This window comes from Tachyglossus aculeatus, chromosome 21 (genome assembly GCF_015852505.1).
Source record: "Tachyglossus aculeatus isolate mTacAcu1 chromosome 21, mTacAcu1.pri, whole genome shotgun sequence".
In the NCBI taxonomy this organism is placed as follows: Eukaryota; Metazoa; Chordata; class Mammalia; order Monotremata; family Tachyglossidae; genus Tachyglossus; species Tachyglossus aculeatus.
In genome coordinates this window covers 45,116,131-45,122,025 of record NC_052086.1, presented here as the reverse complement: position 1 = coordinate 45,122,025, position 5,895 = coordinate 45,116,131, and the positions used below count along the sequence as shown (strand labels likewise).

Below are 5,895 nucleotides of genomic sequence, written 5' to 3'. Positions count from 1 at the left end.
GGGGAAGGCTAATAATTAATATTTATTTATTTATTTATTTATTTTACTTATACCTATCTATTCTATCTATTCTATTTTATTTTTGTTAGTGTGTTTGGTTTTGTCCTCTGTCTCCCCCTCCTTGGGGATGAAAACTTGTCCTGCCTTGACACTGTGTTCAACCTACTCGGCTTGTTTTTCCCCCCTTGGATAGTAGAGTGGCTGCAACGTAATAAGCGCTTAGGAGAAACCAAAATAAAATCGATTGATTTTTTTTTCCCCCCTCTAATCGTAATTATTATTAATTGATTATAATAATTGTTAATAACAATAATGGTGGCATTTAGTAAGCGCTTACCGTGCTCAAAGCACCGTTGTAAGCGCCGGGGTGGTTACAGGTTGTTCAGGGTGTCCCACGGGGCGCTCACAGTCTTAATTCCCATTTTACAAATGAGGTAACTGAGGCCCAGAGAAGTTAGGTGACTTGCCTAACTTCCACACTGAGCCCCTTCCTTCCTCTCCCCATCGTCCCCCCTCCGTCCCCCCATCTTACCTCCTTCCCTTCCCCACAGCACCTGTATATATGTATATATGTTTGTACATATTTATTACTCTATTTTACTTGTACATATCTATTCTATTTATTTTATTTTGTTAGTATGTTTGGTTTTGTTCTCTGTCTCCCCCTTTTAGATGGTAAGCCCACTGTTGGGTAGGGACTGTCTCTATATGTTGCCAACTTGGACTTCCCAAGCGCTTAGTACAGTGCTCTGCACACAGTAAGCGCTCAATAAATACGATTGATTGATTCTAGACTGTGAGCCCACTGTTGGGTAGGGACTGTCTCTATATGTTGCCAGCTTGTACTTCCCAAGCGCTTAGTCCAGTGCTCTGCACACAGTAAGCGCTCAATAAATACGATTGATTGATTGATAATAATAATAATGATGGCATCTATTAAGCGCTTACTATGTGCAAAGCACTGTTCTAAACGCTGGGAAGGATGCAAGGCGATCAGGTTGTCCTACGTGGGGCTCACAGTCTTAATCTTTTAGACTGTGAGCCCACTGTTGGGTAGGGACTGTCTCTATATGTTGCCAACTTCTACTTCCCAAGCGCTTAGTCCAGTGCTCTGCACACAGTAAGTGCTCAATAAATACGATTGATTGATTAATCCCCATTTTACAGATGAGGTAACCGAGGCCCAGAGAAGTGAAGTGACTTGCCCAAAGTCACACAGCTGACAATTGGCAGAGCCGGGATTTGAACCCATGACCTCTGACTCCAAAGCCCGGGCTCTTTCCACCGAGCCACACTGCTTCTCTGATGATGCTGGTGTTTGTTAAGCATGTAATATGATGATAGCATTTATTAAGCTCTTACTATGTGCAAAGCACTGTCCTAAGCGCCGGGAAGGATACAAGGCGATCAGGTTGTCCTACGTGGGGCTCACAGTCTTAATCCCCACTTTACAGATGAGGGAACTGAGGCCCAGAGAATCAATCAATCGTATTTATTGAGCGCTTAGTGTGTGCAGAGCACTGTACTAAGCGCTTGGGAAGTACAAGTTGCCAACGTATAGAGACAGGCCCTACCCAGCAGTGGGCTCACAGTCTAAAAGCGGGATCACAGTCTAAAAGAGAAGTGACTTACCCAAAGTCACACAGCTGACAATTGGCAGAGCTGGGATTTGAACCCGTGACCTCTGACTCCAAAGCCCGGGCTCTTTTCCACTGAGCCATGCTGCCTCTCTAATAATGATGGCATTTGTTAAGCACCTACTATGTGCAAAGCAGGGTTCTAAGCGCTGGGGGGGATACAAGGCGATCAGGTTGTCCTGCGTGGGGCTCACAGTCTTAATCCCCACTTTACAGATCAGGTAACTGAGGCCCAGAGAATCAATCAATCAATCAATCGTATTTATTGAGCGCTTGCTGTGTGCAGAGCACTGTACTAAGCGCTTGGGAAGTACAAGTTGGCAACATAGAGAGACAGTCCCTACCCAACAGTGGGCTCACAGTCTAAAAGAGAAGTGAAGTGACTTGCCCAAAGTCACCCAGCTGACAATTGGCAGAGCCGGAATTTGAACCCATGACCTCTGACTCCAAAGCCCGGGCTCTTTTCCACTGAGCCATGCTGCTCTCTAATAATAATAATGATGGCATTTGTTAAGCGCTTACTGTGTGCAAAGCACTGTTCTAAGCGCTGGGAAGGATACAAGGCGATCGGATTGTCCTGCGTGGGGTTCACAGTCTTAATCCTCATTTTACAAATGAGGAACTGAGGCCCAGAGAAGTTAAGTGACTTGCCCAAAGTCATTCATTCATTCAATTGTATTTATTGAGCGCTTACTGTGTGCAGAGCACTGTACTAAGCGCTTGGGAAGTACAAATTGGCAACATATAGAGATGGTCCCTACCCAGCCGTGGGCTCACAGTCTAGAAGGGGGAAGGTGGCAGAGCTGGGATTAGAACCCATGATCTCCGACTCCCAAGCCCGGGCTCTTTCCACTGAGCCACACTGCTTCTCTGATAATGCTGGTATTTGTTAAGCGCTTAATATGATAGCATTTATTAAGCGCTTACAATGTGCAAAGCACTGTTCTAAGCGCTGGGGAGGTTACACGGTGATCAGGTTGTCCCACGAGGGGCTCACAGTCAATCCCCATTTTACAGATGAGGTGCAGAGAAGTTAAGTGACTTCATTCATTCATTCAGTCGTATTTATTGAGCGATTCCTGTGTGCAGAGCACTGTACTAAGCGCTTGGGAAGTACAGGTTGGCAACATGTAGAGACGGTCCCTACCCAACAGCGGGCTCACAGTCTAGAAGGGGGAGACAGACAACAAAACAAAACATATTAACAAATTAAAATAAATAGAATAGTAAATAGGTACAAGTAAAATAAATAGAGTAATAAATACGTACAAACATATATACAGGGTTAGGGTTACACAGCTGACAAGTGGGGGAGCTGGGATTTGAACCCGTGACCTCCAACTCCAAAGCCTGGGCTCTTTCCACTGAGCCACGCTGCTTCTCCAATAATAATGGCATTTGTTAAGTGCTTACTATGCGCGAAGCACTGTTCTAAGCGCCGGGAGGATTGCAAGGTGATCAGGTTGTCCCACATGGGGCTCACAGTCTTAATCCCCATTTTACAGATGAGGTAACTGAGGCTCAGAGAAGTTAAATGATTTGCCCAAGGTCACACAGCAGACAATAATAATAATAATAATAATGTTGGTATTTGTTAAGCACTTACTATGTGCAAAGCACTGTTCTAAGCGGTGGGGTAGATACAAGGTAATCAGGTTGTCCCACCTGGGACTCACAGTCTTCATCCCCATTTTCCAGGTGAGGGAACTGAGGCCCAGAGAAGTGAAGTGACTTGCCCAAAGTCACACAGCTGACAAGTGGCGGAGCTGGGATTTGAACCCACGACCTCTGACTCCAAAGCCCGGCTCTTTCCACTGTGCCATGCTGCTTGTCTTATTAAGCGCTTACTCATTCTCACCTGTCCCACCGTCGACCCCGGGCCCGGAATGCCCCCAATCCCTCTGCCCATCCGCCAAGCTTGCTCTCTTCCTCCCTTCAAGGCCCTACTGAGAGCTCACCTCCTCCAGGAGGCCTTCCCAGACTGAGCCCCTTCCTTCCTCTCCCCCTCCTCCCCCTCTCTATCCCCCCCATCTTACCTCCTTCCCTTCCCCACAGCACCTGTATAGATGTATATATGTTTGTACATATTTATTACTCTCTTTATTTTACTTGTACCTATCTATTCTATTTATTTTATTTTGTTAGTATGTTTGTTTTTGTTCTCTGTCTCCCCCTTCTAGACTGTGAGCCCGCTGTTAGGTAGGGATTGTCTCTGTATGTTGCCAACTTGTACTTCCCAAGCGCTTAGTACAGTGCTCTGCACACAGTGAGCGCTCAATAAATGCGATTGATGATGATGATGATGATGATAAGCAGCATGGCTCAGTAGAAAGAGCCCGGGCTTTGAAGTCAGAGGTCATGGGTTCAAATCCTGGCTCTGCCAGTTGTCAGCTGTGTGACTTTGGGCAAGTCACTTCACTTCTCTGGGCCTCAGTGACCTCATCTGGAAAATGGGGATGAAGACTGTGAGCCCCCCATGGGACAACCTGATCACCTTATCACCTCCCCAGCGCTTAGAACAGTGCTTTGCACATAGTAAGCGCTTAATAAATGTCATTATTAAGTCACTTCTCTGGGCGTCAGTGACCTCATCTGTAAAATGGGGATGAAGACTGTGAGCCCCCCGTGGGACAACCTGATCTCCTTGTAACCTCCCCAGCGCTTAGAACAGTGCGTTGCACATAGTAAGCGCTTAATAAATGCCATTATTATTATTAGTAGTAGTAGTAGGAGGAGAGTAGTGAGGTGTGATAGGAGGGGTGAGATGATTGAGTGCTTTAAAGCCAGTGGTGAGAGGAGTTTTTGTTGGAAACCTGGTGCGGTGGCATCTCCACCCTCTGTGCCAACAAGAAAATTGCCCTCCGGGCCTGGACTGAAGGTAGTTTGATGGATTTCTGATGATTTGTTTTATTCTGATGACTTGCTTTATTCTGATGACTTGTCGCCTGACCATCATCAATCGTATTTATTGAGCGCTTACTGTGTGCAGAGTACTGTACTAAGCACTTGGGAAGTACAAGTTGGCAACATCTAGAGACAGTCCCTACCCAACAGTGGGCTCACAGTCTAAAAGGGGGAGACAGAGAACAAAACCAAACATACCAACAAAATAAAATAAAACCACATGTTTTGTTGTGTTGTCTGTCTCCCCCTTCTAGACTGTGAGCCCGTTGTTCGGTAGGGGCCGTCTCTGTATGTTGCCAACTTGTACTTCCCAAGCGCTTAGTGCAGTGCTCTGCACACAGTAATCGCTCATTAGAGAAGCAGCGTGGTTCAGTGGAAAGAGCCCGGGCTTTGGAGTCAGAGTTCGTGGGTTCAAATCCCGGCTCCGTCACTTGTCAGCTGTGTGACTTTGGGCAAGTCACTTCACTTCTCTGGGCCTCAGTTACCTCACCTGGAAAATGGGGATGAAGACTGTGAGCCCCCCTTGGGACAACCTGATTGCCTTGTAACTTCCCCAGCGCTTAGAACAGTGCTCGGCACACAGTAAGCGCTTAATAAATGCCATCATCATTATTATTATTATTCATTCATTCATTCATTCAATCCTATTTATTGAGCGCTTGCTGTGTGCAGAGCACTGGACTAAGCGCTTGGGACGTACAAGGCGGCAACATATAGAGACGGGCCCTACCCAACAACGGGCTCACAGTCTAGAAGGGGGAGACAGACGACAATACAAAACATGTAGACAGGTGTCAAAATCATCAGAACAAATAGAATTATAGCTATAGGCACATCGTTAACGAGAGAAATAGAATAGTAAATATGTACAAGTTAAATAGAGTAATAAATCCATACAGATATATACAAGTGCTTTGGGGAGGGGAAGGAGGTAGGGCGGGGGGGATGTATATTACTCTCAGTCTCCCCTTCTAGACTATTAGCTCGTGGTGGGAAGGGAATGTATCTGTTGACTGTTGTACTCTCCCAAGCGCCTAGAATAATGCTTTGCACACAGAAAGTGCTCAATAAATACGATTGAATGAATGAGTGAAAGGAATGAGGATAGGAGGGAGAGAGGGAGCTGATTGTCTTAAAGCTGATGGTAAGGAGTTTCTGTTGAATGTGGAGATGGATGGGCAACCACTGAAGGTTTTCAGGAGTCGGGCAGCGTGCAGAGGATGATGTTTTGGGAAAATGATCCAGGCAGCAGGGCAAAGTATGGACTGGAGAGGCCAGAGGTAGGGAGGTCAGCGAGGAGGCTGATGCGGTAGTAGTCGAGGCAGGGTATGATGAGGGCTTGGACCACTGGTGG

The 5,895-nt window shown here is 46.3% G+C and overlaps 1 protein-coding gene across 1 annotated transcript in view; it reads left to right on the top strand.

The window, feature by feature from the left end:
• TPCN1 (two pore segment channel 1) overlaps positions 1–5,895 on the top strand; it is a 63,544-nt gene that overhangs the window by 118 nt on the left and 57,531 nt on the right.